Source organism: Amblyomma americanum, chromosome 7 (genome assembly GCF_052857255.1).
Source record: "Amblyomma americanum isolate KBUSLIRL-KWMA chromosome 7, ASM5285725v1, whole genome shotgun sequence".
NCBI lineage: Eukaryota > Metazoa > Arthropoda > Arachnida > Ixodida > Ixodidae > Amblyomma > Amblyomma americanum.
In genome coordinates this window covers 19,757,027-19,781,852 of record NC_135503.1, presented here as the reverse complement: position 1 = coordinate 19,781,852, position 24,826 = coordinate 19,757,027, and the positions used below count along the sequence as shown (strand labels likewise).

At 46.0% G+C, this 24,826-nt stretch overlaps 1 protein-coding gene across 2 annotated transcripts in view; it reads right to left on the bottom strand.

The window, feature by feature from the left end:
• Positions 1–24,459, bottom strand: part of LOC144098618 (uncharacterized) — a 281,054-nt gene extending 256,595 nt beyond the window's left edge. The window contains exon 1 of one of the 2 annotated variants that reach the window (XM_077631401.1): positions 24,057–24,459. The gene's annotated coding sequence lies outside the window, so the exon portion shown is untranslated. The remainder of the gene's footprint in view (positions 1–24,056) is intronic. The other variant, XM_077631402.1, reaches the window with a different exon arrangement.
• Between the last annotated feature and the right edge of the window lie 367 nt (positions 24,460–24,826).

The window sequence follows — 24,826 nt, the reverse complement described above, 5'->3', positions numbered from 1 at the left end:
CTCCCGGAGCTGTATTGGCACGAGCTGCCTAGCCATGAGCTCGACTGTTCCCGTTAAGCGGGGTCCACCCCGTGCGCAGAGAGGGCCTTCGGTTCCCATGTGGGTTTAGCGCAGCGCGATTTGTTGCTGCGTGTTCACCATACTGGAAGCAAGCCCGAAACGTCAGATCCCGGAAGTGTCGTTGCACAGGCAGGCGCAGTGCCTGTATTGAAGTTAGAATGCGAGATATCAATAATGATGCGCCACGAGGAAAAAAAAGTTCATGATGAAGCCGTCTGTGGGCCTTGGACAATTTCAATAAGTCCAGCGCCAAACTCCGCCGTAAGACAGAATCAATAGGAATTTCGCCTTATATTCAAGCTTTTGACCAGCAGACCGAGCTGTCGGGTAAGTTTCTCAACTCGAACAGGTTCAAAAACGAAGTATCTTAAACGAGCACATGCGTTTGAGGTAGAGAGACGACTGCTACATGAACAACAACTGGGATTGCTCGGGGTTATCTCATGATTCCCAAAAAAGCAACAAAAAATACCAAAGTGGCTTTCTGACGTCGCCTAATAAAGCACTGCCGTGCTATCTGTGGTTTTATCACGTTTATATTTACGTCCACAGAATATTTACTAACCAAATGATAGGTTACGCATCATCAAAAATGACACACAAAGAGGTGTTCTGACATGTCACAATAAAATTCGATACGGTTTTTTAAATGTACCCAAAATTGGAGCAAACAATAAGAACATGAAAAAAAATTCTAGCATAGTGACATAAATGATTTAAATAAACACGTGTGCAGTAATAGTCTAGTGTTCTAATACTAAATAGTGCGTAAGGGAGTAAATATTATTGCCGAAAAAGTATGTTCGCTCCCTTATTGCCGTACCGTATTGCTACACCATGTAAGTTCAATCCAATAGTCGTTTTTTCCCATACAGGTATACCTAGCTCATTTTTTCGTTACTATTTATATTGCAGGAATAAGCGCTGACCGCGACAGCAGTGGAGAGAGGGTAGCGGCTCCCACCACCATGAGCAATTCCGTTTGATCCGAGGTGGCACAAGTAATTACGGCAATGCCTGCGGAAACTTCACTCACAAAATGTTTTCTTTACACGCATTCCGCGTCACATCCGCGGAACCTTCACTTCCAATGGAAAATTTTTCGATCGCGAAGAAAATAAATTGGCACACTCGATCTCCGCACACCCCGCCTTTCTCATTTCATTTTTTCGCCCTATATTAAAAAAAAAAAAACTGAGAAGGATAAGGTAGGAAATGCGGCCCGAAGGGAACTACAAGACATAAAAGTGAGGTTAGATTGTTTCAACTCGCATTTTTATTTTATATGAGCACCGATAAAAAAAATTAAAAACACTCATTTTGTCATTTCGCTTTAGCTCAGAACAAAGAGAGGCACGGGGCAAGTAATTAACTTTGCTTCCGTCAGTGGGGACTCCAAAGTGCACTCCGCTCCCAACGCTTATTTTTTTTTTTCACGTTTCGTTCCATTCTTCACTGCCTTCTCTTTTGCTTTTTACTTTTTATAGCTTCCCTCCGAGCACTTTGGCAATGTAGCCGGCTTATAAATTGCACTTATTTCCTTTCAACTTATTCGCGCTACCAGTCGTGCGCAGTGGAACCCTTAATATCCGTTTCCTTTCTGCAAGCTGTTACCTGCCGGAAAAGCTCGTTGAGTGGCGTCGCTTAGCGGAAGCGATCATTACTGCAGTGGGCATTTAATCGCGCACGTTGCCCCTTTTGTCGTGAAGTGAAGGTTGCAGGCCACTGGCATCGTAGCTGAGGCGACAGACAAGTATGGAGAAACAATAAAGAACGGAAATTCAGTTCCACATCTTTAGCAATGTGCTGTTAAAAGCTTAGATTAAGTTAAACTGAATATATTTACGACCTCTTTACCTTGAGAAGACATTACTAGCATTGACGAGAGTGAACAACATTGGGGCATTGAAAGCAGGTCGTGTGTTATTTCCCTCGTCTCTTTCTGAAGCAGTGAAATGAACACTCATCGCAAATGCGTCTCAACGTCTACACATTTCAGGAATATACATTGGATTCATGAGGTGTTCATGAATCCTATACGCTTAATGAATCCTTGATGCGCTTTCTGTTGGAACTGCGGTGTTTTCAACAAGAAATTTGTGCAGTGCAGTCCTTTTGAGCTGATTGCTGCAGTTAGCAACGACATTACCAACGGCCTATGTAAACTGTACCGTAAATTTTTACTTCTTATATAAGCTCCTGTCTTTATTTCGCTCCGCTATTTTTTTACACAGTTTTCCTGCCTCTACTTTTCAAAGTGCATACTATGGGTAGGTGCGTAGTTCCGGCTAACGCCGGGATAGGGTGTATCACACGAGTAGGTTGCGAAATTAACATTGAATTCAACATTCATCGAGGATGCGGATGTGAAAACGTTTATACAGCATAAAACACGTCCTCCTGAAGGGCAAAAGTTGCGCTTTAATCTCTTTGAAATGTTTGTAGAGAATTCGTGACATAAGTATTGCACGCTTCGAGAGCGAAGTCTAAAATTCTTAGGCGAAGTTGTTAGTTATCCCCTTTTAGTTGGCCTCCACAATTCTACCCAATAGGTGAGTACCTGTAAGATACAGCTGTTGTATACTTTTTCTTGAGGGAAATTGGTAAACTGCCACTCATGATCTGAGAGAACCTGCCATATGCCCTCCACCCGATTCTTATCCTTCTAGTTATTTTCCTTTCATGATCCGGATCAGCAGCCACTACCTACCCTAAGCAGACGTATTCCTTTACCACTTTCAGCACCTCGGTATCAATTGAAAATCGCTGATCCCTTCCGAGAGTGTTGAACGTTGCTTTGGTTTTCTGCGTGTTAATTTCTAGACCCGCCCTTCTGCTCTACCTGTCTAACTCATTGATCATTTTTTTCAGTTAATCCTCTGAGTTACCTAGCAACGCAATGTCATCAGCCATTTACAAAATACTTAGGTATTCTTCATTAACAATTATCCCCAACTGTTCCCAATGAAGGATCTGAATACCTCCTGTAAACAGGCGGGAGATATCATTGGCGAGATCGTGTCGCCCTTTCTTATTGAAATTTTATTGCTCACTTTATAGAGGACTATGATAGCTGCGCACCCGGTGTAGATATCTTCCGGTACTTTTATATAAGGCACATCTACAGCCTGATCCCGCAATGCCTGAATCACTGCTCAAGTTTCGACTGAGTCAAATGCTTTCTCTTAATTAATTAACTTATTTTAATTATATATATTTTCGTAGCACATTGGCTTTATTGCGAGAAAAACTGAAGGGCCTGCTCCAACAAAAAAAAAAAAAACGCGAATATCTCTTGAAACCAGGTATTAACAAAATATCTGAAAGTGATTTTTTTCCAGCACTTTCCACCCCCTGTCGCTTTTTCGCGGCGCAGCCGCAATGCATTTTCCTGGAAAACGTTTTACTAACGAATTATTTTGTTGCTTCTCTAACACCATTACTAGTAAATTCAGGTTGGTTGGTAGGTTTTTTGGGGAAAGGAAATGGCGCAGTATCTGTCTCATACATCGTTGGACACCTGAACCGCGCCGTAAGGGAACGGATAAAGGAGGGAGTGAAAGAAGAAAGGAAGAAGGAGGTGCCGCAGTGGAGGGCTTCGGAATAATTTCGACCACCTGGGGATCTTTAACGTGCACTGACATCGCATGTTCAATTGGAGTTTTTATACTGCCGCGTACTTGGTCAATTTCAGCCCTAAAGAAACATAAGAAAATGCTGCGCATAAATCGCACGGATAGTGTCCCGGTGACACACATATCGCCAATGTTCTTCGCTCTTACACTGCGTATAACACAAATCAGTCGACCAATCCAAAACACACGGAGGCCTGATCACGTCGTTCGTCGCACAACCTTGGCGCTCAGACGCCCTTCGTTGTCGCCATTGGCCACGCCGCAGACCTGCTCCCCCGCTCCGTCTGTGCCTCTTCTCCCTCCGAGGGCAGCTCCCACCCGGAGGGCTCGGCGGAGCGCACAAGTTCACTGCACAACTTGGCAGCTCCCCCCCCCCCCCCCCCCCCCCCCTCCCGACGCGCGCTTTCTATATCGGACTCCCGGCCTGGCGCGCAGGTCCTCCGGTGGTGGGAGCGAGCATTAAGCCAGCCGGCTTGCCCCCGATTCACTGGAAAAACACGTGCCACTGCACTTGTTACTGGCTGGCACTCGACGAGCCCGCTCCAGCAGAATGGAGACCGCACGCGTTTGCGCAAGGTCTTTCTGTCACGCCGGTTTGTTGTGCTTCCTACTTTCTTTTTCTTTCATTCGCTCTTGTTGTTGTTGCTCCCACAGCCCGAGGCTAATGCCGTGTGAAGGGGGATGTCTGGTTTTTAAGGAACCAGGTCGTCATGACGAGGAATGTCTGTGCGGGTCTGAAGAGGTTGGCTGTTTGGAAACGCGCTCTGAAACCAGTTTTTTTTTTCGTAAACAAACTAGAAGTCAGGAATGACTTCAGAACTGGCGGCGTTCATCCTTCCTTGTCATCTGCTGACTGCAGTTCACAAAACGGAGACCTGTGTAGAGACGAATGCCTTGTTTTTCTACGCGTTGAGTGCCTTGTTTCTGTTTAGTTCGTGAGGTGGTTGCCGGCGCTTTTCACGCGTTGTTTTTCAGACGAGAATGCAGTCTTGAGGAGCTCTCTCGTGAATTTTTTGAAGGTCTGATCTATAGATGGTACCGGCTTGAAAAAAAAAATTCACAGAATGACCTTTGATTTCTCGCAACCATCGTGTGCGATTTCTCGCCTACATGACGTCACGTTGTTACGCTCAGAATTTCAAAACGACCTGGAATAAAACACAATCAAAGAATGTCAGTTAGTCCTGTTACAGCGCCGCTCAGTTTCTAGAGGACAAGACAGGGGACCGACCAGCGTATAAGCGCTAGCTAATTGCTATCTTGGACGGAAAGAGAGTTATAGGCGCCATCGACAACAGCCAACGAGTCTTAAGACCGAACGCAAGTGCCGAGTGTTTTGTCAGTGAGGGTCCGTGTTATAGAGCAATTCTTCGCATCCTATTGGTTCCCATTAAAACTGTCCACCTCATCGACATCGGTAGCGTGGTTTTTGCTCCATCGTTTGGGGAGAGACGAAGACTCAAAATGACAAACGATTCAAGTAGAGCTGATATAATAATGCGACCCTGGCTCTTGATCTTGAACCTTGGGCTCCTTGTCTTTATGAGGTTTTTGGCATGATCTACGAAAGGACGAAAGCTCCCTCTGATGTTCCAGCAACGTAGGCCTATTCGTAATGGTGATTGCAGGCTTAGAAAAGCGGTGAATATATTTATTGTAATAACAAACCAGCCACCTTAAAACTAGTGACTCGTTCGGGGCCTTAATGTACTGCTGCTTTAGCAGTTCGTGCTGTTGCTACCGCTAGCAGATGAGCGTTAAAAAAAACAGCCTTTTCCTCTTCGGGGGCAACAAGGTTCTGACACGTTTGTGGACCCGATATTCGTAATAACCTACGTAAGTCGGTTAACGCGATAAGGCACAGTTATCTCAGTGCGTGATGTCAACCTATTCAAGCGTGGGGCGCAGCACAGTAGCGTGAGTGGCGCATCCATTCGTGACGTTCGCGAAGCATTAGCGCAGTACACGTCCGAGCACTTACTTGGCGGAAGCAGTGCTGGCGAGTTGTGTAGGAACTTGAGCGCAAACAAAAAGATACCATCTTCCCCGCGGCCGCACCGCAAACACGACAGCGTGTGACTTGATGTATTGGAGGAAGCTCGAAGACGAACAATTAGGGCAACAAGCTTTATGCAAACGCTGCAGAAAGTATGATGGAAGAACGAAAAATTTAAACAAAAGAGTTACAGGCTCTTTTGTGTCGTTGGCTGGCTTTTGGCATGAATGTCGAATACTTGCAGATATTTTTGAAACCCTCCAAATGTGCGATAAATTTTTTCTGACCACCCTTGGTTTAATGTCACGTTCACTTAATTGTCAGAATACGGGAAAAATGTTTATTGCGCTGCTGACATGGCTACCGCTCGAATCAGCAATGAGATAATGCATCCAGAATGGCTTTGTGGGACTAACAATTAACTAAACGCTAAAAGACAGTGAATAAAAACAGCATCGCTGCGGCATATTGACAAAACTAAGCGTAGTAACCCTGCAGGAAAGTGCACACAGCTGCCAACATTAATGCAGGTCTCCAAATAATGAATAGGATGCCTTCTCCCGGGAACTGAATACAGATGTAAGTTCCGCCAGAGTTGCATTGTGCCCTCTCTCCGGTGCCCCACACGTGCACAAAAAAGAAACGCAGCCGTGTTTCAGCGAACACGTTATAATCCGTCGCTCTAAACACGGATCATTTAGGAGGCGGCTAAGTGGGAGTCCTCCTGGATACGCATTATAATTTTCAGAACATACACAACTGGAACGTCCCTAAGCCGAATGCGGCAGATTAGGCGTTTTTAGCATACCTGGGACGTATTAGCGCAGACCTATACCCGTCCGGTAAACCGGTATACGTGTACGTTAATACGTCTCCAGCGACAGCACCGGGTTTGTTTGTTTGTTTGTTTCTTTCTTTCTTTGCTTTATTCCCATCTTATTTTCCTTTTTCCTTATGAATTTGTTTGCTTTTCCCCTCATTCCTTGCTTTCCTTCTATGCTTCTTTCTTAGACCCTAGCGACACGCCCAAGCGACTGGAAATGAGGGAGCTGAAGAAGGGGAATCAACCGCTTTGGGGATTCTCTCGATTAATCTGCGTGACGTGCCCGTCGCCGGCATACACGTTATAGAGACAACGGGGCGGGCTGAACTGCGCACGATGTCTCCCCGACGCCACAGCACAGACACACGCGCACACACGCACACACACTCTTATGTAGCGAGGCAACCAGTCAGGCAGCAACACAATGAGGCGAATCAACACTGGGCGAGCGGGCTGAACACGCCGAACACGACCGACAGCGGCGTGGTATACGCCCCGTCTCGCCGAGAACCGTGCAGCTCTGCCGATGCGACAGCCACTTCGTGAGCTACTAAGAATTCGCAAAAGCTTTTCGTAAGTATATGCACTTCGTGGTTAACCAACTAATGTCGTTCGCTACCCTGATTGGTCGGAACGTGAGCGTCGACCAATCACCAGCCGTTCCAAACCATAAAATGCCGCGCAAACATCAACGAGCTGATGCCAGGCTTACATTGAATAAAACTGCATGGATTTAGTCAGCCATTGTATAGAATTTGTTTGGCCTTGCGAAGAAAGAAGGCCGCATACATGAACCGCAACACGTGCCGTTTTCTTGCTCTTTCTCACTGCCCTATTCCGGCATTTGTCCTTGATTTAATCTTCTTTCCTTTTTCCTGTTTGAGCAACTTGCGTCACTTCCCGACACAGTTCTCCCTTCTTTTTTTTCCCCTTGGGTTTTGCTCGTCCCAACGGCTCCGTGCTAGGAAGTTTCCCCCGGCGTCACTTGTATTTGACGTGACAGCGTTTCTTCTTGTTCGGAGCCCACGTGCTCCAGTTGGTTTTCCTATCGGCGTGCTTGCATGGGCTTGAACTGTTTACACGGGCTTGTCTCTTAGGCTTGATCGAATGTTCGCCTCCCGCGTATCTGCCCCGTACCGCGCTGCGCCTTTTCGGTGGCTTATTGCCTAATCAACTTGATGCGTTCGGTTCGCGAGCGCTGCTTTTATTTCCTGTTTACGAAAGAAAAGAGTGCGACGCTTGTGTTTGGCGTGCTACTTTCGGTACCGGAAGCGGATGGGATGGTGGTGGCTTGTCGCATAAAAACAAAAGAAAGAGATATAAACATAGGCTTCATTTGTCTCGGGCACTCGATCCACAGCCAACAGAAATAAAGGAATAGGCGCAAGGATAGGTGGGCGAAAATAGAGATGTGAGGGACAGAGAGAAAGGACCACGCGTTGCGGGAAGTACGTATGTACAACTATGTCCAACTGTTTCTAAAAAGGTATGAAAAATTAAACAGCGATGTCAGCGTGCGCACAGGCGTATGTCGCAGTTGGCTGTTTCGCGCTTGACTGAGGCGCAACTATTTTAAAATAAAGCAGATATGCGAACTATTCCCGAACCCTGATAAGAGGATAGAATTTTAAATATGACCTTTAAATTGTGTTTGTGAGAGGTTAGTTGTGAACTGCCAAGCGGCATTGTTTTTTTCCTGAACCTTATTCTGAAGTTTTCTTGTGAACTGTCTGAAGACAACCGTAATTCGCAGACAAAAGCATCAACAACAAAAACAACCTGACGTCCCTGTGTTGCAAAAAAATTCGTTCTCTATGATTACTTATACTAACCTAACCTAACCTAAGCTAACCTAACCTAACCTAACCTAACCTAACCTAACCTAACCTAACCTAACCTAACATAACCTAACATAACCTAAAGGGAAGATTTAGTTGTCTATGTGCTCTTTTAATCGTTGTGTGGTATGCATATATATGCTGTTTAGTACGAGGGACTGGCAACCAACATTACTAATCTTCATAGGCGCAGTCATAATGACGACGAGACCACTTCCGATTTCCTCAACATCTGGCACCTGTCATGTTCGCTGAGCATAGAAGGAGGCGCAGCCTGTCTCAAAAAATCGGCCACCTGTATACCTTGAAGCTATGCTGTTCATTACATCAATGAGGGGTCAAATTCTGATGGCTATCGGCAATGCGACGATGCATAAGTGATTAGCCTGATTACGCGCACCGCAAGTGGGTCATGATTCACAACATGCAGCGGGCTAATGCGTCGGTTTCTCTCAACAACATATATATTTCCACATAACGCACCCTCGCATGTACACTTATATGACAGAAGGCGGAAAAAAGAAGACAAAACCACAAATTGAAAAGTGCCAATCGATGGTATCTGAAAATTCCTTCGAAGAAATTTGTGTCCCGTTTAAATGACCCCTGGCATTAAATTCCTCAGCGCTGCGTGGTTGTTGCGGGACAGAGCGCCGGCGGTGAGGCGTTACTCTTTCATACTACTACGAAGTAAAAAGGAACAGTAGCGGAAAGTTCATATCGCGGCTTAATGACTCTCGGCGGGTTTCGACATCGACGACCACACTGTGTACCGATTATCTTCTCGGGTTATTAATTTTTTTTGTCTCGCGCTGCATTGGGCCTTTTTTTTTACATGTAGGACATGAGAGGTTGGTGGTGTATAACGGCGCCGGCTACTTCACTCTACATTGGGGAGAAATCCCACTAAAATTGGCGACATAATATCCAGAACCCAGCACACAATACGAAATACACGTTACACAATACGCAACATAGAAGGCACATTGCAGATGTCTGAAGTGCTAAGAGTGGGGGAAAAATGAGCAATGAAAATGAGAAATCATAATTATAGTAAATGGTAAATATAGTAATGAAAGCAGTGTTAAAAACATAAGGTAATACATAAATAATTAGCAAATACATAACGAAGTAACAATAGGTGATAATCGCTGTAGTTCAGTGGGTATGGCGGGCGGTGATGAGAAGTTCGTGGAAACGATCCAGGTCGTTGCGGTCGAAATCAATTTTGAATATTTCACTATTGCAGGCCTGACGGCCCGCAGTTCAGCTTACAAATATATTAATTGAATCGCTGCCTCGCTACCCTGCCCTAAATGCTCAACATCGCTTATGGCATCGAAACTGGCTAACATTATTGACTGCTATATGTGTCAGCCCCGACAGTGCACGTGGTAGTTACACGAAAATTCTACGAACAAATAAATTTAAGAACTGGAAAAAAAGAAGCCGGGAAAAAAAAAGAACGTTCCCAGGACTGCCATCTCCGCCTGGTTTCAATAATCACATTTCACTCGTTAATTCACTTGCATGGTTAGGTTGCTGTGAGGCAAGCATTCGCAGCGACAACTACGCGCTGGACGCTCGAAGGCGTCATTACTTTCGATCAGCACAACAGATCGCGCACTTTGCTTTGTGCCGTAACTCGAACTCGCTAGAACAGTGCAGCGTCGTGGATGCAACGACTGACGTCAGCAAACAAGAGTTGGGTTCCACGAATTTCTCGGCGCATTTAAAAACGGGTTTAAAGCCGACCGCCTTCACGTTCACTTCGTATAGTAACGGCAGCCAACAGCATAAATCGGCAAAGCCCCGTGGATACCGACCCGTCCTTATCATCCAAATAGCTTAGCGTGTTCGGCCTCGCACCAAACAGCTGCCGCTGGCCGGAGCGTCCAAATGGCGCACTGCACAGTTATTGCGGCACAGCTGGGATTGAACAATAAGAGCGAAGCTACGATGTTAGTTTTTTTTATTTGCATTTTTTCTTTCTCGTTGGGGGACCGGCCGTTGCGCAAACTTCGCGACATCGCTTGGGGCGGAACCCGTACAACGTGCGCGGAAAAAAAAAAAAAACGAGAAAGCGCGCGTCGCTCTATAGTGTGCGTGCTCTCGCGAGCAACGGCAAAATGTCGTGGCATTGCGTTCCGCTAAACGCAATATTCGCCTCGAAGCGATGCGTGCGGACGACGCGTCGCCTTTGAAACGTCGAACTTTCCACCACACGGCGAGCTTGCGAGGAAAAAAAAATGTTTTAATCGCTGTGCGTGGCTATCGCGATGCGTTGTACTCCGGAAACGAGGGAATGAGAAGTGCGCGAGATACAGAATTGCGGGGAAAACGTTGAAAACGAGAAAAAAGTGGATGGTTTAGGTTACCTAAAAAAAAAGATGATGAATCGGCTCGCTTTTTTTGCTATGCCACGCAGCAGAATAAAAAAAATACCGAAGAAAGCTTTTTTTACTACATCAAATATACCAGCGTGTCTTTTTTGGAGGGTTCGTAGAAGCATTTAGTTCAATATTATGATTAACCTAATATTTCTTAATCGCTTCACCAGGGAATAACTTAAGTTGAAAATAGCACAAGGGAATTAACTACGGCCGCGTTTTTATGGAGGAAAAACGCTAAGGCGCCCGTGTGCTGTGCGATGCCAGTGCACGTTAAAGATCCCCAGGTGGTCGAAATTATTCCGGAGCCCTCCACTACGGCACCTCTTCTTCCTTTCTTCTTTCACTCCCTCCTTTATCCCTTCCCTTACGGCGCGGTTCAGGTGTCCAACGATATATGAGACAAATACTGCGCCATTTCCTTCCCCCCCCCCCCAAAAAAAAAAAACTACAGCATTATCTTCTACCAAGAACAAATGGACAATTTTCACGCCGCCTGTATCCCTAAATGATTTCGCGGTATTTTAATTTTCCTCGCTGGTCACAAGGAGGTTTACGGTTTCATACGCAAAAGAATTTTGAACTCACTCATTTTATTTCTCTGCATAAGCTTCTCTGCAGGATCTGTGTAGCATTGCATACTAAAGCACTTAGATAAGTGCATCAGCTCATCCGCAACATTCAGGAAGAATATAGTGGTCTCACAAACAGTTACTTTTTCTTGTGTTCAAGGACACACAGCGATCGGAATAACCTCGCTTTGGTATTTATTTTCCTTACATTGTGATGCGTCATTCTCATAGAAGGCTCGAGAGACCATACCCCTGTGACGCTGACAGTCATTTGCTTGACAGATGTGACCATTGCTGTGTCCATTGCTGTGCCGGCTATGCTAAACTCAGGGGTATAAGAAAATGCATAAGCAGGTTAGTTTTAGTTTACTCGCATTCGAGATGTAACTAGACATTCCACCTTCCAAAGAGAAAGAGAAAGACCGATGCCAATTATTGAGCCTGGGATCGTGTATATAGTCTCGCGAGATTTGGAGACTATCGCGTTCTTTCTGTCCGGAAATGACTAAACATTTCCTTCTCTAGCGTAACTGTCGCTAATTTGCAGTAACAATTACGACGTAGAATAGAGGGATCCTTGGGATATCTAAGCTCATGCATTCGTTTTAGTCATCCTGCTAAAATAAACAGCGTGAGAGCACATTATTCCCGATAAGGTCAAGCCCTGAAGTGGTCACCTTCAATGCGTCAGGACTGTACTTTACAGCGTTTTATTTGTTTTCGTTTTATTTGGTCCCTTTGCCACTGGTCGGTGCCAAGCGATGACTTCATGCTGCATGTGCTAGAAACACGCCCTAAATGCAGTTACAGTAGTACTAGCATAAACGTGCCCGACACCCGTACTCTATTGGTGAACCAGTGCCCAACGCCTACGACTGACAGATCTCGACAACGCGTTTGACATGCCCGTCGAGCATTGTAAGACCACTTATGCCTGAGAAAAGAAACCGCGCCATGATTGTGCGGCGAACTGGCTGCGCATGGTCCATATGACACGGCCGGACTGGAATGAGGCGGCGATGCCACGTCCAGACCGGCTCTGCCTATGATTTGTAGCTTGCTTCACCGCCTTCTGTTGCTGTCGTCACGGCTGACGTCACGACTGTTTATAACGAAAAGGAAAGGAAATTAAATGTCACAGAATATGGCTCCAGGGAAAACGTCGCACTCTAGCCTTCACAGAGCGTCCCAGACGTGGCTGACTGAGCGAGTCATGTACCGAATTATCGAGAGTAACGTGGTCAGACTCTGCGACTTGCGCGAAGATGGCGCAATCGAAGAACTCCCCTGCCTCAGCCGTCGTCCTCAGGACGAGCCCGCTTTGGGCCTTATGGTCCTTTAACGACGTCGACGTTAGCGGCCGGCACTGCGATGTGTACTGATCAGAGACGGCAGATGAAAGGCCGTCGCCTACCTTCGGCCGCCGTCCCATGGGCCGAATTCGATTTCTTATGCGTGCAAGGCTCGCATTTGTCGAACGACCGGCCAGTTAGCGTGGGTCCGACGACGACCGGCGAGACCTAATTAGGGTTCGCTCACTTATTCTAATCATTGGGCCCGTTCGGTCCGATGTCCAGATGGGGCTTGGAGGAACCATTAGGTCTTCGCCTATGTGCTTAGAACAGCGTCTGGGGTTCATGCTGATATTTATGAGGAAAAAAAAAATTAACGTATCCTTTCGTTTTCTTTTACGCGTCTTCTATTAACACCGTAACACATGTAGGCAGCGGTAGGTTTTGTGGCCTAAATACCATGCATATTAGCGGGATCTCGAAGGCTGGAAAGAAGGAAGGCAGCTATATTGGGTTTTATGCTCCGTTGTCATCGTATGGCTCATTAGTGCTGTAAGCTTACTGACAAAAAAAAAGAAAAAGAAAAAGGTATGTCCTATGAGGTAAGGTTGCGGAGGCGTTGTGTTTTTTTCAGTCAAAGATCTCTCTGGCTGTTCAACTCTGATGTGTGCGGCCTAGCTCGGCTTCTGGCACTTTCTGGCCATCTTTGGTAAATTACGCCTCAAACGCGCATTACATTTATTAATGCTTTAAGAAGTGAGAAAGGGTAGTTGGCATATTTTTGATTAGATCATGCATTCATAATTGTGGCGTACGTTTAGCACGCCACGACATTTTCTAGGGGTGATCATTGTGTATATATTGAGCGCTTACCATATTGCAGGCTATATATAGTTAGTCTAAGCGTAAAAATTTTAGCATGCGCGTTTTCACATGCTGCTGCACAAGTAGCACGGGTCAGCGGGGCAGTTTTGTCTGTGGTCCCCGCCCTTAGTTGATACACCTCATTATAAAATGAAGCCCGGAAGTTTTACCGGGGTTCACGCCGTTAACTTTTTTATTCCCTTTTTGTTTACTGAAGGTAATGAAAGAAATCAAAATATACCCTCCCCCACATATAAGGTAAGGTGAAACTAACGGCACCGCGCCAAGTTATCCATGGTCTGAAGTCGGAAACAGGTCTTCCAATATTTGGGGAGGGAGGTCACCACTGTGCGCGTTATTGAACGATAGAAGCCAGAGCACGTAGTACCAAAAGAGCAAGGGGGGGGGGGATACAGTCATCAGAGAGCTTACGTGGCCAAGTAATCAGCAGGCAACCGTGCCTCTCATGACACCTGTGTACGTGTGCGCAAAACCCGGGGGCGGCGAGGCAATCATTATGGTCTTCCCAAAGGCCTCCCGTGGGAAACTACGGAGGCGGTGCTTTTCGAGGGCAAGAAGAAGAAAACAAAGAAAGGGGACAAACACTTCGCACTTCTAAGAGCTCGCTTTTCTGACTTTTACGTTTCCCGAGAAGTCTTCCGCCACGTCTTTTTTTTTTTGTAGTATGCACTTTGCCCGATCAGATCTGTGCATTGCTGTGGACGATGCCGCTAGTATATCCGACGCACTGAAAATAGGAACGAGAAATATTTCTCTTTTTAGTTTGATTTACCTTAAAAGGTCATAAAGAAAAATTCAGCGGAAGAGGCAGGGGCTTAAGTAGTCTCGAATAAAAAAACACGAATAAAAATTTTAATGCATAAATAACGTTTGTATTTATTTTGCACATATACTGCCGTTAAATACTGCTGACTCGTTGGCTGGGGCTGAAAAGAAACTTTGCAAAAACCATGAGAAAGGAAGCAAAACTTGAAAGACCCCCCCCCCCCCCCCGTACAAACACACACCCACAAAATGTGTAAAGAACTTTTGACCTAAAGGGCTCATACTTAACACAAAACATTTGCAAAAAATGTAGTTGAGAATGGCCAATTATATACACTGTGAACGGTAGGGGGAAAAGACACATCATGCGGGTCGTCCTGGCGGAAAAAGAGATGCGTGGAATCCAGGTACTAACCTTGAGCTATGAGCTTGCACTGTAAACACGATTACGCCAATATGGGACTTAAATAGAGTAAGCTGCCCTGTACCACACTCATTTTAATAAAAGGAATTGTGCTAGAGAGCAGCTTCTTCCGTTTTTACTCTTTTCTGTTTAGAGTGTGGGTATGATAGCAAACTTCAGTAAGCTACGGCGCCAAAGACTTAAAATGTTTAGTTCTTCAGATGCCTGTTGTATCTAAAGCGGCGATGGAAAAAATAAGTTGCAAATTTTACAGCCTTGAACAAAATATTAAGTCACCTTCAACTGCTTGAAAGCAGCAGCCTTCGTCTAAGCGCAAGAGCAACCCTCTCCCACCAGGTGGTCAGCCTTCGCTGTGCTGCACGGATCTATTGGCTCACGGGATAGACTGAGCGCGGTAGAAAGTTTGACTGGCTCGGCGGAAGAGAGAAAGAAAAAAAGTGCACCGTCCTGCAAGGTCTCATAAAAGCTGCAGCTGGAGGTAAAATGTTATTAGTCCGAGTTTCCCGCCCCGTTTTTTTTTATCCTTTCCTGACACTGTGAGTTAGCGTCTGAGAAGAGAGAGAGAGAAAAAAAAAGAAAAAAAAGTGAAGGGAAGCATCGGAAGCTGGCCAAGGAACGCCACCACCAATTCTCTCTTGCACAGGGGAAAAAGTTTACTCGGTCAGTGGGGAAGCCCGACGGGTGTTGGGGGGCAGAAAAAAAATAAAACCGAAAAAAAGCGAAATCCCAGAGTAACGGGAGAAGCAGATATGTGAAGAAAAAAAAAAGAGACAGCTTTCTTCTTTGGGAAGCGCGTTAAAACCGCGGAGTTTGCCGGCTTTCCTGCATGGCAGCGAGCCACTCTGAAAGGATCCGCATTTGCATGATCTGCTTACGAATGTCCAGTTATTCGATGGAGACGGCCTCGTGTAAGACGATTAAAACAACCCTTTCTTTCGTACTCCCTACTTCCGGGCGTTCAAATAGGAAGTGAATGTCGGCCCGCTAATGAATGCTTCCCGCTTGCTTTGGGGGTGGTAAGCTTCTTAACACGCAGAGGCAAATGTGTAAAACGATCTTGTTGTTTTTCAGAACTGATTTATAATAACATAACGACCTGTAAGGCTTGTAGTTATACTGAGGGAACTGGACAGACGGGCTGGAATAATCGGATTAGTGTCATATCTGGGCGCTGTGGAATGCGTGCATGGCGGTCGGAGCTAGCATATGTTCAAATTACGTGCGTGATATTGCGCGAATGCGATTAAGACACTAGGCGTCTCTTATCCTTGCTAGTTCGCACATCGGGTCGGGCTTTGAGCAACCGTTGAATACTGAAAGTACTGATTATACGACTCGGCACATCTAACCCTATCTACCCGCTCTATGCCCGAGCTATTAAATTTTATTAGACGATTTTATACCGCGTGAATACCAAGAAGCTACTTTCAAGGAGTAAGTCGTAGCGTTAATAATTTCCGTCCAGAAAAGCACGGAGATGAGACAAATGCTTGAAAGTTTCAAGAATCTAACGCAGTCAGTTTAAAAGAAATACTCCCTGTATGTGAAATCAATAATTTGTTATTTTCTATCCCCTGAGCAACAAATAGATCGCTGGCGTCTTCCAGATTTACATCTCCGCAGAAGTTGTGGCAAATTATCAACAACGCTTACAGAGAATGTACAATTTTTTTCTCAGCGCAATCAACGTAATCGACTGCGATGCGAAATCACGAGTTTGAGAAAACTACACTTTATGTTAGTCGTCGCATTGAAAGGTAACTTATTTTCTTAACTATTGGTTTAGTATAATGGCTCACACCTGTGTCGTGCATGATATCTAATTCACGCATTTACGAGCTCAAGCCCCCATGTGTGTCGTGAAAACAAGATCTACTTTGCGTTGAATGAGAATTTTTTGGCACCGCTAATCTAACAAATTGTCACTGATAACGGGGCACTGTTCTGCTTAAACTTATTCAGTTTCGCAGAACAAAGCGTGTGAATAGCCAGTCGTCAGAGGTAGGCGCTCGAAATAAAAGGCTGCTCAAAGCAGTACAATTGTCCACCATGTCAGCAGATGGCGCAGTTCGCTGGGAGTCCTACAAATCCCTGGATGACAGAACACTGTGACCAAGGGAGAGTGCGACACTACTCATGGTACAAAGGGCAGGCGGCGAATGCATTGCATGCCACGCAGGGCATTATACGCGTGTTTACCTCTCTCAGTGACTCAGAGTGCCCTGTTAAAAGTTGGAAAGACCGTGGGGCGCAGCGTCAGCTAGGCGGCTGAGATGCAGCGGCAAATACAGCGTGAGTAGAGCCTCTGCACTGGGCTGCACGCCAAGTGATGCAAGCGACGAGTCTGGCTTCATGGCTCGTCGGCTTGTCGAGGGAATGCGAAGGGAAGGGGGGGGGGGGGAGTGTCCAACAAAGCTGCAACGCATCGTCGCACAACACCGCACAAACCGCGTCAACATGGCGACTCAAAGAATACTGTGAATTCGCGCAAGACCGTTGAATGCCAACCACATCGTTATTTTTTATTTTATGTGGTAGGACTTTAGGCCAGCCACATTTAGATGCACGTTCAGTGCGGATAAAAACAATGTCAGTATACAGCACCAAGTCATGCCACTTAGCAAAGCCAAACGTTAATGCTTATTTTGTTGCTTTGTTACGTTATTCTTGTTTTTCTGTCGTCCCCCTGTCGTGTTGTAGGCTGGCAGGCCATCCATCCACTTGTCTTCACTTGCGACATTCTCTACGCTTCAAGTCGATCCCGGGAAAGAAAACGCGTAGATGAGCTGCTATTTCCAGACACGCACGGACAACCGTGTTGCGTCTCACAGAACAGCTCGCGATCGCTGTAGTCATTCAGGGGTTCGAGGATGGTGTGACACTATCCGAACACCCGGCAACACGCCTATTGGAAACGAGCAGCCGTGTCTATTTCGCGGGATCTGTGTGCTGTCATCAGAGAACTCGCGCACGGCGCGGGCCACAGCTCCGACAAGAAGCGGTTGGTGCCATGCGCTATGCCTCAGCCCATTTGTACGAGCCTGTATCTGGCTTGTGTCTGGTCCCGGTGTGACAGGCGCTACGCAGTGCACCACCTGGGGTGCCCATGCACGTGTTGCTTTAACGCCAAGGACTGACTACCTGCGGGGAGAGAGGCCTGCTATTGTTGCTGAAACACGGTGCACGTAAACGGCTGTACAACGCGTAGACAGCGTACGTAGCTGTACACAAAGCAAAACGCATAAACTGTACTACACAGCGTAAAGAATCTTAGCAGGGAGCTGAATGAGATTAATATTCTTGAAAAAGTGGCAACGCAGATGCATGCGAAATGATGGAAGCGTTTTGCAGAGAAAAAGGGCGTGGGTTTTATTACCGATATTATCAGTTGTGCTGCACGAGATTGCCTTTCTAGCTGTAAACCTCTAATATATCTTCTTGGTGTTTGACAGCAGTTATTTGTATGCCTGTATCGCAGCCCGAAATATTCTCCGCTCTTCATTTTTTTTTTCGTAAACTTCAAGGCAGGCAGTCATGTCTTGAAAGTAGGCCTTGGTTTGATTTCTGTCATTTCTTTCCCCAGAAAGAACGCACTACAGCGATCGTCTACTGATAGAAATGCCGAACCTGGTTAATTGGGAGAGAGGATGATTTAGAACATTACTGTGCGCGATTATATAAACAAAAATTTTTCACATCCTATTGACGCGTTTCAAGTTGCTTCATGTGTGACGTAGGGTTTGGTTTTGCAAGCAACGGTTGCTTTCATAGCTTGAGTCAATAACAGGTTCGGCGAAAACAATACTGAGCATGCCTCGGCGTTTAAACTTTTCTCAAGCGTTTATTCGCGGACATATGAACGTTTTTTGCATTTATACGCGAGTGCAGCATTCACTCGTGCTTGCGTTTCTTATGCTTAAGTTATGTTTATGTTAGGTTATGTTTGGTACGTTATGCTTATGGTAACGAAGAAAAACGGCTCTCGTTATTTTTCTTCGACGTTTTTATTTTTCAAAATTTCCAAAACTAGGCATAGACCCCCAGGATTACATAACTAAACAGTCATCGAACAAATCTCGTCATAAGCACAAATACTACATTGATTCAATTTTTGCCCGCACGAGTGCATATAAGTATTCATTTTTTCCTAATCCAATTATTAATAGGAACGCGCTGCCTTATGATTATCTTTTGCTTGCCTCCTCTTAGTAGTTTCAACCGTCGGTTGGCGCTGCCTGTGACGCACTATGTTGTTGACACTGCGTGTTGCTTCTTTCCTCCTATGCCTATTTTGCGTTGTATAAGTGTTGGTCGTACTTTTTTTAGTACTTGTTTCGTCGTCATGTTTGCTTTTTCGTCTTTCAAGGTCGAAGTATTGTACTGTGCTTCTCCTGCTGGGACTGCATTTGGTAAGCAGTATGTGATAAATTAAAAAATAAAAAGTACCGCCTAATTTTCGCCCGGTAAGGCGTGAGAGCAGTTAGGTCACCAAAACTTGTTCCATATTGCAATAGCTTTGCCTGTACAATTGAAATAAAAAGAGGCGCCAAAGATACGCGCTACATGTTCCAGCTAAGCGTGTAGAAATCGGGCCAGGATAATAGAGGCAGGGAAGTGTTCTACCCAACCTGATCCTACCCAAGCTGATTACCCAAGTGACCTACCCAAGCTGATTACTCCCCGTGTGTTGACTCACAAATACACACACATGCGCACACGCACACAACAGAAAACGGTAACAGGGAGAAATCATTCTGAAAACTGAAAGCAAAGTGAAGAACGCAAACATTAGAAAAGCTTGCGACTGGATGGCACAAAGACCGTCGGAATGTAAGCTTTCGTTGCGAGCTTTATAAGCCTTAAGCCCGCGGTCCGGACCGCCAGAGAGACGAAAAAAAAAACTAAATTACCTCGAGACAAAGCGCTCTTTGTTGCCGACATGCATCCGGGCCGCCCGAGAAATCGGCAACGTGCAACCGTCGTTTTCCTAACGGCCGCGCCAGTGTTTCTGTCTGAAGAAACGAAATTTGCCTTCGCCTCGTATCAACAAGTGAGCCGCGCGCCGAATCTCGGGACACCCGTGGACGAAAACAAGTTACACACTGTTTTCCTCGGATATGTTCCAGACGCCCGTTCTTCTGAAAATAATGCGTCTGACTTTTTTTCCCTCATTTTCTTGCGTCGCCGGCCGCGGCGCACTCAACGAGAAATGGCCCAGAAGCCAGGCCATATTTTCTTCATTTTTTTTCTTTTACGTTTTCGCCCAGACGCGCGAGCGCGCATACGCGTGTGCGCACATGTTTCGTCTGCTAACGGCTACTCGTCCCGCCGCTGTCCCTAAAATGCGCGGTCGCATAAGCCGGCAGCGCGCGTTGGGCGTTGGTCGCGCTGATTGAAACGAATAGGCCGTGCGAGCGCTGCTTCATGAACCGGGGAATAATTTTAGATTAACTCGCTCGACGGCTGTAATAGGCTACTTTGACTTGAACGCTGAAGAAAGAAAATATGCGGGCGCACTGCTACATCATGGTGTACTAAGAGAAGCAGCTGTTCTTACTTCCGCAGGGAGATAGGAAGCTACAGTGCCCCCCCCCCCCCCCTCCCCACCACTTCCCCCACTATAGAGCTTCACGAGGGCGTGTCTGCGCTGTGCAATAGCTGTTGTGGAAGCGCAAAACGAAGGCTTTTGTACGGGTGCGCCACTTCACAGAGGCGGTTTTTAGGGTAGAATCGCGCTTAGTACTGCAATAAGCGACTCTCAGATAACCAGTACAGACTCATTCTGAGGTTTCTTCGCTGTGAAACTGGACTACATTCCTTCATACAGTTTTACGCCCTGGAAACCCCTTCTCCGTTTACTAACTTATGCCGAGTGGCGCACTCGTTTAATACGAGGAACCCATTGAACGATTAGGAAACGGTGTTGGTGTCTGGTGAAAAAGAAAAAGAAATAATCAATTAACGAAAACAGTGGCTCCCCGGCTATAAAATTCTGTTCCTGAAAAAGAGGTCGCAGGTTCAAATGGCTGCCACAGCACCGAGCTTTGCTGAGGACTAGACGAACAAAATTCCCGTTGAGCTCGATTTATGAACGTAATATCCATTTAATGCCCAGTGTCGTGAATTGGCGAGATACCGCGGGCACACCATGTGCTGCGTTTTTACGGAGGAAAAACGCTAAGGCGCCCGTGTGCTGTGCGATGTCAGTGCACGTTAAAGATCCCCAGGTGGTCGAAATTATTCTGGAGCCCTCCACTACGACACCTCTTCTTCCTTTCTTCTTTCACTCCCTCCTTTATCCCTTCCCTTACGGCGCGGTTCAGGTGTCCAACGATATATGAGACAGATACTGCGCCATTTCCTTCCCCCCCCCAAAAAAACCAATTATCATTACGAAACAAAGTTTTCGGGAAAAGTTGACGTCAATATATTCTCAGTATATAGTGCTTTCCGGTCAGGATATTTCATGTCTCTGGGAGCAAGCTCTGTGAAGAAAAAAAAATTGTCTCTCATTTTCAGGCATATGTTGAAGAAAAAGTAGGGAGACATTTGGTGGGTACATTTTTTTTAGTCTCTGGTCTTTCATTTTAGTGCCGGATTTTGATTTGGTTTCGCACGCAGCCCGCACTAGGCTTAGAAAATAAAAAAAAATGCTAACTGATGACCTACCGATTTCTGAAATTTTAACTGCGCTAACAAAATTTCGATGTTTGATTTGGAATGTGGCCAAATTAACTATAGCCGTATACAACTCATGAAGGACGTGGTAAGTTTTTTTCAAAAGAGGATCTGCAGCCAATGACGTCGACAGATTTTCATTACGTCGTGGTTAATCCGCGGTTAATCACGAGCATGTTAGCGTGACAGGGGATTAACCACGGTTTAACGGCTACGAAATAAAAGTCGGTCGACGACATCGGCTGGAGGACCTCCTTTGGAGGACACTTACCGCTTTGTTCTTTCATAATTTGGCCGTAAAGGGTTAAGGAGTTGGGAAGGAGCAATTTCGAAGCCTTGCTGCGGCAGCAATCATTGTTTGATTTCGGCTTTCGTACTTAAAATGCATTTGTTTTTGAGCGGTAGTCATATAGATCTCCTTAGAGGTAAACCTCATCGATGCTGCAGCTCGCTTAAGCCGCAAATCCCCGCTTTCACTTGACATAAAATAGCGCTGCCATTCAGGTGGGTAGAGAGGTAGGCGCTCTGAACAATGTGCTTTGTATAGTCACGCGATCGTGATTTACCTCGTCCACATGAAGCTTGAAGTGCGGGTCTCTAAGTGAGTGATGCTGAGGCGGAAAAAGAGAGTAAGAGCAGAGTACGGAGGGTGTGGTACAACTATGGCAGACGCAGGAAAGGGGGATATTGGGAGTAGCATGTGCCGTATTTTCGCTGCGCTCACCATGTAAGGCTTGTTGCAGGACTTGCTCTCTGAGTATCCAGCATGGTCATTGTGCGTTTGGTTAAACTCCGCGTTATCCTATATGGCTTACCTCCAGTAATACGCAACGGCATTATTGTATAGCGTCATTTCCTTCACGATATGTGCGTGGTAAATATTTTGTACTGATTTATTTCTTCAGTTAAATCATTTCGCCTGTACTGGTTCGTCAGCGTAGAAAGAAGGCTTACTAAATCACTCTACTAGAAATGGCGAAACTTGGGAGGTAATCGTGATGCGCATGTGCAAAGTTAGCCTGGTATCTAGAAATGTATAAAGCTCAGGAATACTTCAGGCAATATATTTCTGCATACAGCAACTTTTTTTTTCTTTTCCGGTAGTGACCAGATAGAAACCTAAAACACCCGGAAACAAACAGGCCATTGCTGGCGCTATTGAGAGAGTTCTCAGTAGTGGCGCGAAAAAAAAAGCAAAAAAAAACACACGAGTGTTGAATTTGGTATTGACACACATGAGTTTGCTTGGCGACGTCAGTGCTGAAAATCAATAATGCGTAAAGTTACACATATACGCAGTCGTTGCGGATAATAAATGCAGCTTGCTTTGGACTTTTTAAAGGGCGCGCCTTCTTGCTAGGTTCCCCCTTCGTTAGGCAAGTACTGGCATTCAAGGTAAGTTAACTTAAGCCCTCATCTCCTCCTTCACCCCTTGTTCTTTTCTGGGATACATTTCCAGGAGCGTTAACCTAACCTGACGATAATTTTGGCGATGCTTAAAAATAGATGTTTGTTTTATTCGCCAACCCCTTATTACAGACTGTCTGATTTTAACGTCAGAGTAAGACCTAATAAATAAATTCTATGATAAATGGACGCCACTGTAAAAAGTTTCTGAATTTAAGAAGAGAGTTGCACTTGAGTAAGTGCACACAGTCACGAACAATGCCCTTTCTCGAAGCTCGTTTTTAGTCGATATTCTAGGATAATATGAAACGTCTGTTAGGGCGCCTGTTTCCTACTAAAGTCAGGCGCGTGCGTACTTTCTTTTGCGGCTATATTCGCAGACTATTTAAGACACATAGATGCGAAAAAATTATCCGTGATTCTCGTGAATGAAACAGAAATAAATACTCCTTTTTATGTTCTCAATCTCAATCAGATGCTGTGCACGTGACCAGCTACTTAGAGTACCGCACTTGAGATAAGCAACGGGTGAGAAAAGTTGAAGTAAAAGAGACAATCATATGGAGTATATTATTGCTCACATTTCAGAATAAAGTTTGCTTGTCAAAATATTCTTGTATAAAGATAAGTTACAGTATAGGCGTCCTCCTGAGCCCATTCAGAAGTTCAGTGCTTCGCACAAAGCGGCGACTGGAATGAGACGGGCATTGAGCGCGCGAATGGCAACGGAAGTGTTGCACTCCAAAAAATAAAGTCAATAAGCTTCGAAGTCAAAGCATGAAGTACGCTTTGTATAGCAAACATGATTGCATGTGAATGTAGTTTCGCTGCTATAAACTTGTCCCCAATATAAAGAGAAGTAAGTACGCATGCAGTGGGCGCATGCTTGATGTCCAAAATATTGAGCGAATTTGTGGACATCGTGTACCTTTCAGTAACATAGAGCTTTTTCTGCTGTTGCCCAAACTCGTTTTTTGCCCTTTTAATTATTCAAGACGCCCGAATTTTTTTGCTCACTTTTGCCGTTTAGGCTACGTTATCATGTCTCGTGGTAAATTCAAAGCGCTTGTCAATGTGTCGCGCGTTACAGTACCCACGCTACTGCGTCGAAAAAAAAATGGTGTCTTAAAAAATGGCGCATTAAGAAAAACAAGGAATTCGTGACATTGCCCAAACTTGACAGTCGACTAGACTGATTGGGAAATGTCGAAGCAATGGTTCCTTTAGCCGACCTAATAGGAACAGGAGTACGGCTTACAAAGTTTTCAGTTCACACCAGGACGTCACTCACCTGTGTCTAGAGTGGTCGGCCAAAGCACAGCGCACGCCATAGACGAGTCAAAAAAATCCCGCAGCCACTGTCTCCTCCTGTTGCGTTCACCGAAGGCTCAACCAGCACGCGGCGCTCATGGGACCCTCGATACGCTAGGAATGAACCACAACGAACCGTCGTCGTTCGGGTTTCTTCGGCGTCGAAGGAGAGGACAGCCCCGGCAGGAGAGCGGCACGAACGCAGCAACGGGTCCAACAAGGAGCGACGCAATCCGGGTTCGCCACCAGCGCGGTTCAAAAATTCAGAGCCGTGGCGCGGTCTGCGCTGGCGGCAGTGTCGTCGTTGCCAGAGCGCGCTCTGCGGCGCCGGAGTGCTCTGCGGCGGCCGCGTCGGCCGAAAGCGCGCCTGGAATCTCCAGAGTGCCGCACGATCGGCGAGATCGGCCGGGCCCGGCGCCAGAGACGACCCGGGGCTGCGACGTAGCTCCCCCTCGTGGCCGCTCCTGGCGATGTGGGGGAGTGCAGGGCGCGTCGGCCGAGCTGCGACCGTCCGGAGATGGAGCGTCGAAGCAGCAGCGGGCCTGCAGTGCGGCGGTCATTAACAAACGTCAGAATACATTCACGAATGTTCAACGTCGGTTTGAGAGATAGCTTTGTAAAGGAAAAAACAAAAACAAAAAGCGATTACGCGAGGAACATTCAATTTTAGTGGGAAAGCACTACTTAACGGGGCCAAAGCCAACCAAGAATCTTGTGTGAAGCCTCGGGGTACCTCGGGTAGGCTCGGTT